The sequence below is a fragment of the Oncorhynchus nerka genome, linkage group LG20 (genome assembly GCF_034236695.1).
Source record: "Oncorhynchus nerka isolate Pitt River linkage group LG20, Oner_Uvic_2.0, whole genome shotgun sequence".
NCBI classification, from domain to species: domain Eukaryota; kingdom Metazoa; phylum Chordata; class Actinopteri; order Salmoniformes; family Salmonidae; genus Oncorhynchus; species Oncorhynchus nerka.
In genome coordinates this window covers 62,183,530-62,197,096 of record NC_088415.1, presented here as the reverse complement: position 1 = coordinate 62,197,096, position 13,567 = coordinate 62,183,530, and the positions used below count along the sequence as shown (strand labels likewise).

At 42.4% G+C, this 13,567-nt stretch overlaps 1 long non-coding RNA gene across 1 annotated transcript; it reads left to right on the top strand.

Moving 5' to 3' along the window:
• The first annotated feature begins 4,854 nt into the window (after positions 1-4,854).
• On the top strand, positions 4,855-11,805 carry LOC115101566 (uncharacterized). Its single transcript, XR_010460065.1, has 4 exons — positions 4,855-5,062; positions 5,435-5,625; positions 8,113-8,224; positions 11,180-11,805. It is a non-coding gene; the product is annotated as an uncharacterized LOC115101566 (long non-coding RNA).
• The last annotated feature ends 1,762 nt before the right edge of the window (positions 11,806-13,567 follow it).

The window sequence follows — 13,567 nt, the reverse complement described above, 5'->3', positions numbered from 1 at the left end:
ACATATCTCCCTGGCATATTACACAATTTATGCAGCAGCATACAAAACATTTTTGGACTCACCTTGTTGTGCTGTGCTCACTTCCTTCCAAACCACTCATTGTTGAATTTGCGATTTACAAATGGTTGTGTAATGTTTATGTCCAATGGCCGATGAGCACTGATACGTTTTATCTATAATTTCTGTTAATTATTTATCTTCACATGACAAGGATTGAAAATAATTTGCCATTTTGACATCATTTTATCTGTGGCCAATGAAATTGAGGCTTCATGGATGGGCACTTCAAATCAATTCATCATCAAATTTTATTGGTTACATAGACATGGTTAACAGATGTTAATGAGAGTGTAGCGAAATACTTGTGCTTCTAGTTTCGACAGTGCAGTAATATCTAACAAGTAATCTCACAATTTCACAACAACTACCTAATACACACAAATGTAAAGGGATGGAATAAGAATATGTACATTTCAATATATGGATGAGAGATGGCCGAGTGGCATAGGCAAAACGTAATAGATGGTATAAAATACAGTATATACATATGAGATATGTAAGATATGTAAACATTATTAGTGGCATTTTTTAAAGTGACTAGTGATCCATTTATTAAAGTGGCTAATGATTTGATTCTGTATGTAGGCAGCAGCCTCTCTGTGTTAGTGATGGCTGTTTAACAGTCTGATGGCCTTGAGATAGAAGCTTTTCAGTCTCTTGGTCCCAGCTATCATGCACCTGTACTGACCTTGTCTTCTGGATGGTAGCGGGGTGAACAGGCTTGGGTGGTTGTTGTCCTTTATGAACTTTTTGGCCTTCCTGTGACATCGGGTGCTATAGGTGTCCTGGAGGGCAGGTAGTTTGCCCACGGTGATGCGTTGGGCAGACCGCACCACCCTCTGGAGAGCCGACAAGATCCTCTCAATTGTGCATCTGTAAAAGTTTGTGAGGGTTTTAGGGGATAATTTCAGTTTGTCCGTGATGTGTACGCCAAGGAATTTAAAACATTCCACCTTCTCCACTACTGTCCCGTAGATGTGGATAGGTGGGTGCTCCCTCTGCTGTTTCCTGAAGTCCACGATCATCTCCTTTGTTTTGTTGAAGTTGAGTGAGAGGTTGTTTTCCTGACACCACACTCCGAGTGCCCTCACCTCCTCCGTGTACACTGTCTCGTAGTTGTTGGTAATCAAGCCCACTACTGTTGTGTTATCTGCAAACTTGATGATTGAGTTGGAGGCATGCATGGCCGTGCAGTCATGGGTGAACAGAGAGTACAGGAGGGGGCTGAGCATGCACCCTTGTGGGTCCCCAGTGTTGAGGATCAGCGAAGTGGAGATGTTGTTTCCTACCTTCACCACCTGGGGGCGGTCCGTCAGAAAGTCCAGGACCCAGGGCCTGAAGCTTAATGATGAGCTTCGAGGGTACTATGGTGTTGAATGGTGAGCTGTAGTCAATGAACAGCATTCTGACATAGGTATTCCTCTTGTCCAGATGGGATAGGGCAGTGTGCAGTGTGATGGCAATTATATCGTCTGTGGACCTGTTGGTGTGGTATGCAAACCGAAGTGGGTCTAGGGTGGCAGGTAAGTTGGAGCTGATTTGATCCTTTACTAGTCTCTCAAAGCACTTCATGATGACAAAAGTGAGTGCTATGGGGCGATAGTCATTTAGTTCAGTTATCATTTAGTTGCTTTCTTGGGTACTGGAACAATGGTGGCCATCTTGAAGCATGTGGCAACAGCAGACTGAGGTAGGGAGTGATTGAATATGTCCGTAAACACACTAGCCAGCTGGTCTGTGCATGCTCTGAGGATGCAGCTAGGGATGCCGTCTTGGCCAGCAGCCTTGAGAGGGTTAACACTTTTAAATATCTTACGTTGGCCATGGAGAAGGAGAGGGGGGGTCCGCAGTCCTTGGTAGCGGGCCGCGTCGGTGGCACTGTATTATCCTCAAAACGGGCAAAGAAGGTGTTTAGTTTGTCTGGAAGCAAGGCGTCGGTGTCAGTGACGTGGCTGGTTTTCTTTTTGTAGTCTGTAATTGCCTGTAATTGCCTGCCACACACGTCTCGTGTCTGGGCCGTTGAATTGCGACTCCACTGGGTCCCTATACCGACATTTTGCATGTTTGATTGCCTTGCGGAGGGAATAACTACACTGTAAAAGGGAGGGTGGGGTAGGGCCTTGTATGCATCGCAGAAGTTAGAGAAGCAGTGGCCCAGTGTATTTCCTGCGTGCGTGCTACAGTCAATGTGCTGATAGAATTTAGGTAGCCTTGTTCTCTAATTAGCTTTTTTTTAAATCCCCAGGTACAATAAAAGCAGCTCAGGATATTTAGTTTCCAGTTTAGATTGAGTCCAGTGAAGTTAATTGAGGGCCATCGTGGTATCTGCTAGGAGAGTTATATACACAGCTGTGATTATAATCTAAGATAATTATCTTGGGAGCTAATGTGGTCGGCATTTGATGGTAAGGATTTCTAGATCAGGTGAACAAAAATACTTGAGTTCATGTATGTTGTTATGATTACACCATGAATCATGAAGCATCCACCTCCACCCTTCTCCTTCCCAGAGAGATGTTTATTTCCGTTGGTGCAATGCATGAAGAAACCTGGTGGCTGTACTGACTCCGACAACATATCCCGAGAGAGCCATGTTTCCGTGAAACAGAGAATGTTACAATCTCCAATGTCTCTCTGGAAGGCAACCCTTGCCCTAATTTCGTCCACCTTGTTGTCTAGAGACTGGACATTGGGGAGTAATATACTCGGAAGCGGTGGGTGGTGTGCACGCCTCCGAAGTCTGACCAAGAGGCCGCTCTGTCTACCCCTTCTGCGGGTACATTGTTTTGGGTCAGCCTCTGGGATTAGATCCAATGTCCTGGGTGGTTGTCCGAACAAAGGAAAGTCGTATTCCTGGTCGTAATGTTGGTAAGTTGACGTCGCTCCTTTATCCAATAGTTATTCCTGGATGTACACTCAGCAAAAAAAGAAACGTCCTCTTACTGTCAAATGTATTTATTTTCAACAAACTTAACATGTGTAAATATTTGTAAGAACATAACAAGATTCAACAACTGAGCCATAAACTGAACAAGTTCCAAAGACATGTGACTAACAGAAATGGTATAATGTGTCCCTGAACAAAGGGGGGGTCAAAATCAAAATTAACAGTCAGTATCTGGTGTGGCCACCAGCTGCATTAAGTACTGCAGTGCATCTCCTCCTCATGGACTGCACCAGATTTGCCAGTTATTGCTGTCAGATGTTACCCCACTCTTCCACCAAGGCACCTGCAAGTTCCCGGACATTTCTGAGGGGAATAGCCCTAGCCCTCACCCACCAATCCAAAAGGTCCCAACCGTGCTCAATGGGATTGAGATCCGGGCTCTTCGCTGGTCATGGCAGAACACTGACATTCCTGATTGCAAGAAATCACACACAGAACGAGCAGTATGGCTGGTGGCATTGTCATGCTGGAGGGTCATGTCAGGATGAGCCTGCAGGAAGGGTACCACATGAGGTAGGAGGATGTCTTCCTGTAATGCACAGCGCTGAGATGACCTGCAATGACAACAAGCTTAGTCCGATGATGCTGTGACACACCGCCCCAGACCATGACGGACCCTCCACCTCCAAATCGACCCAGAGTACAGACCTCGATAAACGAGAATCCGACCATCACCCTTGGTGACACAAAACCGTGACTCGTCAGTGAAGAACACTTTTTGCCAGTCCTGTCTGGTCCAGTGACGGTGGGTTTGTTCCCATAGGCGATGTTGGTGCCGGTGATGTCTGGTGAGGACCTGCCTTACAACAGGCCTACAAGCCCTCAGTCCAGCCTCTCTCAGCATTGATGGAGGGATTGTGCGTTCCTGGTGTAACTCGGGCAGTTGTTGTTGCCTTCCTGTACCTGTCCCGCAGGTGTGATGTTCGGATGCACCGATCCTGTGTAGGTGTTGTTACACATGGTCTGCCACTGCGAGGACGATCAGCTGTCCATCCTATCTCCCTGTAGCGCTGTCTTAGGCGTCTCACAGTACGGACATTGCAATTTATTGCCCTGGCCACATTTCCAGTCCTCATGCCTCCTTGCAGCATGCCTAAGGCACGTTCATGGTGTTTTTCAGAGTCAGTAGAAAGGCCTCTTTAGTGTCCTAAGTTTTCATAACTGTGACCTTAATTGCCTACTGTCTGTAAGCTGTTAGTGTCTTAACGACCGTTCCACAGGTGCATGTTCATGAATTGTTCATTGAACAAGCATGGGAAACAGTGTTTAAACCCTTCACAATGAAGATCTGTGAAGTTATTTGGATTTTTACGAATTATCTTTGAAAGACAGGGTCTTGAAAAAGGGCCGTTTTGTTTTTTGCTGAGTTTATGTTATAACACATAAGAGTTTTCTGGGCTAACAATGTAAGAAATAATACATTAAAAAAACTAAATACTGCATAGTTTCCTAAGCACTCAAAGCGAGGCGACCATCTCTGTCTGCGCCACCTTGCTAATGTAATTCTGTGTCAGCACCCAAAGGGCTAGTAACTTTGAGCTCTCCCCTTAGACGTCGCTGTGACGTAGTTTCCCCATGAGTGACAAAACACTGAGCCAATCACGGCGCAACGCTCCGTATTTTCTGCTATCTTGCCACACCACCACAGAAAGCTCTGAGCTGGTATGAAATACCTGCATTTTGGAGCTTCTTACTCATGAAAACAAAAAAGAGACCATGTTTGTATGGAGCTTTATTAACTCAATGATATACACTACTGTTCAAAAGTTTGGAGTCACTTAGAAATGTCCTTGTTTTTGAAAGAAGAGCACATTTTTTCCCATTAAAATAACATCAGATTGATCAGTAATACAGTGTAGATACTGTTAACGTTGTAAATGACTATTGTAGATGGAAACGGCTGATTTTCTATGGAATATCTACATAGGAGGCCCACAGGAGAACACCGAGAATGCGGTCCATGCCACCAAGTCTGTGGAGACCACACGTGCTCACCTGCAGGGCCAGCTACACAGCAAAGAGGCTGACAACAACCGTCTCACCGTGCAGCTCCGGGTAACACACAAGTTCAGGCATCAGTCTATTAGTCAGTCAATCAATCACTATATTGTCTGAGTTGGGAAAGGTGTATTTCTAAGCCTTAACCATTCTGTCTGTAGAATAAGACACCGGTAAAGTAAAGGAGGTAGTTTGCAGTCAGTATTATGCTTCCAGCCTGTGTGTGTGTGATGTCTGGGACTGTTGGGAAGAAAGACAGTAAAAAGTAGACATTTCTGATTCACAAAGAATAGTCTTCTACAACCCATTCAAGACGGACGTCGTCCATGAGTGAAATCCTATCTTGTTTTCACCAGGCTAGAGATAATTATTTAGATATGTTGAAAGGTTAAACAGTCAGTGTTTGTTCCCTGTCTTTCTTTCTCCCAGGGTTTGGAGAGGCAGCTGACTGAGCAGAAGATGGAGATGGTCTGAGGGGGGAGATCTCCAGTGTGTCCAGTGTGTCTGAGAAGGCAGAACAGGAGAAAGAGGGCCTGAAGAAGGCCACCCGTGCCCAGAAACAGAGGGCCGAGAGGTTCGAAGCTGCTGTGGATAAATGTTACACTCAGCTGAGGGAGAAGGTATGTATGGGTAATGTTGGGAGTCAGTTTGGTGGTCATCATTTTCTCTTTCCCAGGGTTTTGTTCAGGCTGGAGAACATGTTTTGAAACTAGGAGATAGTACGTGTACTTGTCCAATAACACCACAGCTTTTTTAGTTGTGTTTTTGTAATACTTTTTATTTATTGGTTTTAGATCACAACAGAATCCCAACAAGAGATATACACATCCCCCCCCCCCCCCCTCCCAACATGAAAAGGAAATAATTAACCTCAACACACCGACAGTCAGCATTTCATAAAACAATATAATGGTACGCGGACACGCACCCACACATGCTTACACACATCTGCACTTCTACAGTCGCATACATGCACCCATTCTCACACACATCCACCGACACACAAACACCCATCTCTTTCAAACATGTACATTTTATCTCCTGTTAGGGCCTATAAATATTTGACAATATAATGTCCGTTTTCTATACTTTTTCCCATCGTATCTCAGAGTTATTTGGTTTCTTATTCTATGAGTTATCATTTACCATACTGTAGATTTCATTAATTGTTTCTTTCCAATTGCTTATTTGTGGTGCCAGGGGTTTAAGCCAGTTTCTAGTCATCTGTTTAAGTGCTGTTATTCTCAGAATTCTGAAAAGGTACTTATCATTTTGGAGGACCAGTGTATGAGGGGTTCTCCCAAGGAACATGTGTTCTGGATTTAGAGAACGTGAGTGTTCAAGCGTATCATCCAGTACTTTACATACTTCGGTCCAGAAATGATTGAGGACTGGGCAGGAAAATAGTATGTGGATGTGATTAGCCCTGCTCTCCCCACAGTTACGCCAGCAATTTGGTGTGATGTCACAGTTGTATTGTTGTTGTATTATAGGAGTTATGAAACATCTTGACTGAATTTCCCAAGAGAATTCCCTACAGAGTAGAGTTAGTTGTCTTGGACTTGGCATTTACTTTCTTAGATGTCTTTTCTATCTAATTAAAGGATGTACAGTGCCTTTGGAATGTTTTCAGACCCCTTGACGTTTTCCACATTTTGTTCCAGTACAGCCTTATTCTACAATTGATTAAATTAGGGATGCACCAATATGAAATTTTTGCCTGATACCGATATCCGATATTTTCCTTGTTAAAAAACCCGATACCGATATTAAAAATTTTAACAGCTTTTTAAGTATTATAGTACAGTTAAATATTTGAGACACACACACACACTGACCAAAAAGTTATTTTGTTGGCATTTGCGTACACTACCGTTCAAAAGTTTGGGGTCACTTAGAAATGTCCTTGTTTTTGAAAGAAAAGCATATTTTTTTGTCCATTAAAAGAACATCAAATTGATCAGAAACACAGTATAGACATTGTTAATGTTGTAAATGACTATTGTAGCTGGAAACAGCTGATTTAATGGAATATCTACGTAGGCGTACAGAGGCCCATTATCAGCAACCATCACTCCTGTGCTCCAATGGCACGTTGTGTTAGCTAATCCAAGTTGATCATTTTAAAAGGCTAATTGATCATTAGAAAACCCCTTTGCAATTATGTTAGCACAACTGAAAACTGTTGTCCTGATTAAAGAACCAATCAAACTGGCCTTCTTCAGAACTTTCTTTTGAAACGTGTCAGTCTGTTCTTGTTCTGAGAAATGAAGGCTATTCCATGTGAGAAATTGCCAAGAAACTGAAGATCTCGAACAACACTGTGTACTACTCCCTTCACAGTCCAGCTCAAACTGACTCTAACCAGAATAGAGAGAGGAGTGGGAGGCCCCGGTGCAGAACTGAGCAAGAGGACAAGTACATTAGAGGTTCTAGTTTGAGAAACAGACGCCTCACAAGTCCTCAACTGGCAGCGTCATTAAAAAAGTACCTGCAAAACACCAGTCTCAACGTCAACAGTGAAGAGGCGACTCCAGGATGCTGGCCTTCTAGGTAGAGTTGCAAAGAAAAAGCCATATCTCAGACTGGCCAATAATTTTTATTTGTTAAGATGGGCAAAAGAACAAAGACATTGGACAGAGGAACTCTGCCTAGATTGCCAGCATCCCAGAGTCGCCTCTTCAAAGACCCCTCTTTTACGATGCTGCTACTCTTAGGTTTATTATCTATGGATAGTCACTTTAACTCTACCTACATGTACATATTACCTCAATTACCTTGACTAACCGGTGCCCCCGCACATTGACTCTGTACTGATACCCCTGTATATAGCCTTGCTATTGTTATTTTACTGCTGCTCTTTAATTATTTGTTTACTTGTATTTTTTTATTTCTTACTTATCTATTTTCTACTGAACAGTTATTTTTCTTAAAACTGCATTGTTGGTTGTAAGTGAGCATTTCACTGTAAGGTCTACACCTTTTGTATTAAGCGCATGTGACAAATACAATTTTATTTGATTTAATAAATCCGAGCTGATATGGCACTATAAGGCTGTGACTGGATGGTTCCATTGTAACTAATGATACGCTGTTCCACGACCTAGAAAACCATCACTGGCCCAGGGAGGTATGACATCCAGGATTTCACTGAGAACCGGGAGAAGAAGCCATGCACTGTGAGACGTGACATCAGTAAGGTGTAAAGACTTCATGAAGGTACTGCAGTAACCTACCACTAGAGGGAGACACATACTCATATACAAGGCATTGTTTACCTCTGTGAAAGGAGGCATGTGATCATTGGGAATGGTCATCAAATTTTAATCAATCAACTAATCAAATATTTACAGTATTTAGTACCCTTTTACTAGAACATTTGCAGGGTTGGGGAGTAACGGAGTACAACAAACTGCAATAGTTACATTACCAGCAAAAATATTGTAATCAGATTACAGATACTTTTGAAAAAGTAGACGATTACATCGAGGATTATTTTTAAATTCAGAAAAACAATCTTTGACACTTCAAATCAGCGTTGAAAAAAAGCGCAAGTTTATGTTTGTTCCACCTGAGCGAGTCTGACCACAGGTCAGTAACCACTATGATGACACACCAACTGTGTTTGATGCATCTCAGGAAAAGGGCAGGAATAGGCTTTTGTAGGCTACAGTCCAAGCTATTTCTTCCAATGGTGCGACTGCTGTCGTCATCCAAAGATTATCCAACTTGAATAAACGCTTGGAGTTAAGGATGACAGCAGTAGCTAAGTCTACGGTGATACGGGTGTCACTTACTACTGATATCTACATAGCGCATTGATGTGAATCACACTCCTGCTCTCTCATTTAGCTATGGGCGCCTTATGGATTGTGGCTGTTGTTGATGGCTGATCACAAATCTAAATGTGTATTTGAACTCAATAATGGTTGAATTCAAGAAGTTTAAGCTGCCTTTCAATCATTGTTTTTGAAACCAGTGGACCGCCAATGAAAAATGCATCGCTTCTTAGAGCGGATCCAAGCCTATGGAAGACAATTTTTTTTCTTTCTTCAATAGTGCTCAAAGCATGCCATTCCATGAGCGCAGCATTTATTTTTCAACTCAAATCAATGAGCCCAATTAGTCCTCCATGACAACAACATCATAAACAACAGAGTAGGGCTGGCTAATAAGTCCTTAGTATTGGGGTCATGCTCAGGTAAAATAATTTGGCTAATCTATACTTCCATATTTCCAAGTCCTATTTTTGAAGATCAAGGGGTATAACATTTATTGGAATGACTGGAATTTTTTATGTAAAGATATAATTTATCGTATTTTTATATGTAGTAGAAAGCAATGGGTTAGAAGAAGCCTCCATAACCAACCCATAAAGTAACATTTAACATCCATATATGACCAGCTATGTAAACTTTAACATAGATTTATCCTGCAATAGATGTCGTTCAATTGGTAACATTCATTTTGGTCTTCTTCTAATGCCTCTTAAAGGGAAAGTCATCTAAAAGTAACGGAATGTAATCAGATTACGTTACTGAGTCTGGGTAATCCAAAAGTTACGTTACCGATGACAATTTTGGACAGGTAACTAGTAACTGTAACTGATTACATTTAGAATGTAACCTACCCAACCCTGAACATTTGTCAAGTGCTTTACAGTAACCCAGCCTAGACCCCAAAGGAGGGAGCAGTAGCACAGTGGCATGGAAAAACCCCCTAGAAGAAAGAAAACTTGAGAGGAACCAGTTACCGTTTGCGCCACCGGTCAGAAGATTGTTGATTATTATAGTAATGCTATTATTGTACTTTCTCAATTGACAGTAGCAGACTACTCCAGGCCCAGGGGCTTATGGGAATGGGGGCATCCCGTCTCGGCTGCTGGATGAGAGTATCACAATTCCAGTGTGTCAGAAGTTTACATACACTAAGTTGACTGTGCCTTTAGCCTTTAAACAGCTTGAAAAATTTCAGAAAATGAAGCTTCTGATAGGCTAATTGACATAATTTGAGTCAATTGGAGGTGCACCTGTGGATGTATTTCAAGGCCTACCTTCAAACTCAGTGCCTCTTTGCTTGACATCATGGGAAAATCAAAAGAAATCAGCCAAAACCTCAGAATTTCTTTTAGATCTCCACAAGTGTGGTTCATCCTTGGGAGCAATTTCCAAATGCGTGAAGGTACCACGTTCATCTGTACAAACAATAGTACACAAGTATAAGCACCATGGGACCACGCAGCCATCATACCGTTCAGGAAGGAGATGCGTTCTGTCTCCTAGAGATAAACGTACTTTGGTGCAAAAAGTGCAAATCAATCCCAGAACAACAGCAATGCTGGAGGAAAATGCTGGAGGAATCAGGTACAAAAGTATCTATATCCACAGTAAAACAAGTCCTATATCAACATGACCCGAAAGGTCGCTCAGCAAGGAAGAAGCCACTGCTCCAAAACCACCATAAATAAGCCAGACTACGGTTTGCAACTGCATGTGGGGACAAAGATCGTACTTTTTGGAGAAATGTCCTCTGGTCTGATGAAATGACCATCGTTATGTTTGGAAGAAAAATGCATGTGAAGCATGGGGGTGGCAGCATCATGTTGTGGGGGTGCTTTGCTGCAGGAGGGACTGGTGCACTTCACAAAATAGATGCCATCATGAGGTAGGAAAATTGTGGATATATTGAAGCAACATCTCAAGACATCAGTCAGGAAGTTAAAGCTTGGTCGCAAATGGGTCTTCCAAATGGACAATGACCCCAAGCATACTTCCAAAGTTGTGGCAAAATGGCTTAAGGACAACAAAGTCAAGGTATTGGAGTGGCCATCACAAATCCCTGATCTTTGTGGGCTATACTCGGCCTTGTCTCAGGATGGTAAGTTGGTGGTTGAAAATATCCCTCTAGTGGTGTGGGGGCTGTGAATTGGCAAAGTGGGTGGGGTTATATCCTTCCTGTTTGTCCCTGTCCGGGGGTATCATCGGATGGGGCCACAGTGTCTCCTGACCCCTCCTGTCTCAGCCTCCAGGATTTATGCTGCAGTAGTTTATGTGTCGGGGGGCTAGGGTCAGTTTGTTATATCTGGAGTACTTCTTCTGTCTTATCTGGTGTCCTGTGTGAATTTAAGTATGCTCTCTCTAATTCTCTCTTTCTCTCTTTCTTTCTCTCTCTCAGAGGACCTGAGCCCTAGGACCATGCCTCAGGACTACCTGGCATGATGACTCCTTGCTGTCCCCAGTCCACCTGGCCTTGCTGCTGCTCCAGTTTCAACTGTCCTGACTGTGATTATTATTATTTGACCATGCTGGTCATTTATGAACATTTGAACACCGCGGCCATGTTCTGTTATAATCTCCACTCGGCACAGCCAGAAGAGGACTGGCCACCCCACATAGCCTGGTCCCTCTCTAGGTTTATTCCTAGGTTTTGGCCTTTCTAGGGAGTTTTTCCAAGCCACCTTGTTTCTACACCTGTACTGCATTGTTTGGGGTTTTAGGCTGGGTTTCTGTACAGCACTTTGAGATATCAGCTGATGTACGAAGGGCTATATGAATACATTTGTGGAACTGGAAAAGCGTGTGCGAGCAAGGAGGCCTTCAAACCTGACTCAGTTAGACCAGCTCTGCCAAGAGGAATGGGCCAAAATTCACCCAACTTATTGTGGGAAGCTGTGGAAGGCTACCCGAAATGTTTGACCCAAGTTAAACAATTTAAAGGCAATGTTACCAAATACTAATTGAGTGTATGTAAACTTCTGACCCACTGGGAATGTGATGAAAGAAATACAAGCTGAAATAAATCATTCTCTCTACTATTATTCTGACATTTCACATTTTTAAAATAAATCCTAACTGACCTAAAACAGGGCATTTTTACTCGGATTAAATGTCAGGAATTGTGAAACTGAGTTTAAATGTATTTGGCTAAGGTGTATTTAAACTTCTGACTTCAACTGTATATGATTAGCTACAAACAGGGAGGCATAACTTATGAATTAATTAATTAATGTTATTGATCCCTATAACAGGACATATGGTTGATTGACTTTTCCCTCTCTCTGTGTTCAGGATTCTGGTTTGTGCCCTGGTACCTAGAACCTTCACTGAGGTGCTCCTCAGATGAAGGTGCTCCACGTCAGTAAGCAAGGACCCTACGACCTCTTCACTGGTTGACGAGAAAAGCCAATCACCTTCGGATATTTTGCTGCCCCGGTAACTGCACCATTAATTAAATTACCCTTACGGGAAAAGATTGCAGTCAGTGTGCATTATAACTGCAGTGTAATTGCAGTTAGAGTGCAGTCTAACTGCAGTTATAATGCACGCTGACTGCAATATTTTTTCGTAAGTGTAAGTACACTACAGTTATTCTGCAATTACTGCATCCAAAATATCACAGTCGACTGCAGTTACTGCACTTTTCCTGCAGTTTCAAAACGGCAATATTTTTTTGTAAGGAGAGATTTTATGTAAATGAGAATAACCCCTTGTAAAAAAAAAGGTTAAATGAAGAAATATAAATGAAAAATAAGAACTGTCAGATTTGGATAATTGAGATTTCATAGAGTGTCATCATGAGCCACTGTGAAGATTGATAATTGATTTGTTTCCATCATGAACATTTAAATGATCCTTTTTGTGCTACATTATGTTCAACCATTTTCTTTCCTTTCTGATAAGCAGTTGAAAAGGAAACTGGATGATACACAATTAGCTATGCACTTTAAGGCATGTTTGATGTGTAATTCAACCTAACACCCTGCTTGCATCCGTGCCTTAAGGACATCCTTTCACATGCTATTTCGGAATAACTGGGTTGTTTTGCTTCCTTCCTGCCCTAGAAAAAAAGCTAATTTGAATCTTGGTACGTTCGTCAAGCCGGCTAAGGTCTGGTATGAGGGCCTTCTGCGGCCAGAGAAAAGACATCACGGCACGATTGGCCACTACCCTTCCCTCCCTTCCGAACGCATATATGTGGGTTCCCTGCCCCAATACCCCCGCCAAGAGGTCAGTACTACAGTTTATTAGAGGTAACCGGGTTACAGAGATTTACAGAGACCCCCCCCCCCCACACACACACATTTTGTTGAGTTAAAGCCTGAATTCAAAATGGATGAAATAGATTGTTTTTCTCACCCATCTACACACAATACTCCATAATGACAAAGTGAAAACAAGCTTTTGGAGATTTTTGCAAATGTATTAAAAATGAAATATAGAAATATATAATTGACATAAATATTCACACCCCTGAGTGTACCTTGTACACCTTGTGCACCTTTGGCAGCGATTACAGATTTGAGCAATTTTGGGTATGTCTGTATCAGCTTTGCACATCTGGATATGGGGATTTTTCTCCCATTCTTCCTTGCTGATTTTCTCAAGCTCTGTTAAATCTTTCCACAGATTTTCAATGGGATTCACATCTGGGCATTGGCTGGGCCATTCAAGGACTTTCACATTCTTATTCTGACACCATTCCAGCGTTGCTTTGGTTGTATGCTTCGGGTCATTGTCCTGTTGGAATGTAAATCTTTGCCCCATTTTAAGGTTGTTTTCAGTC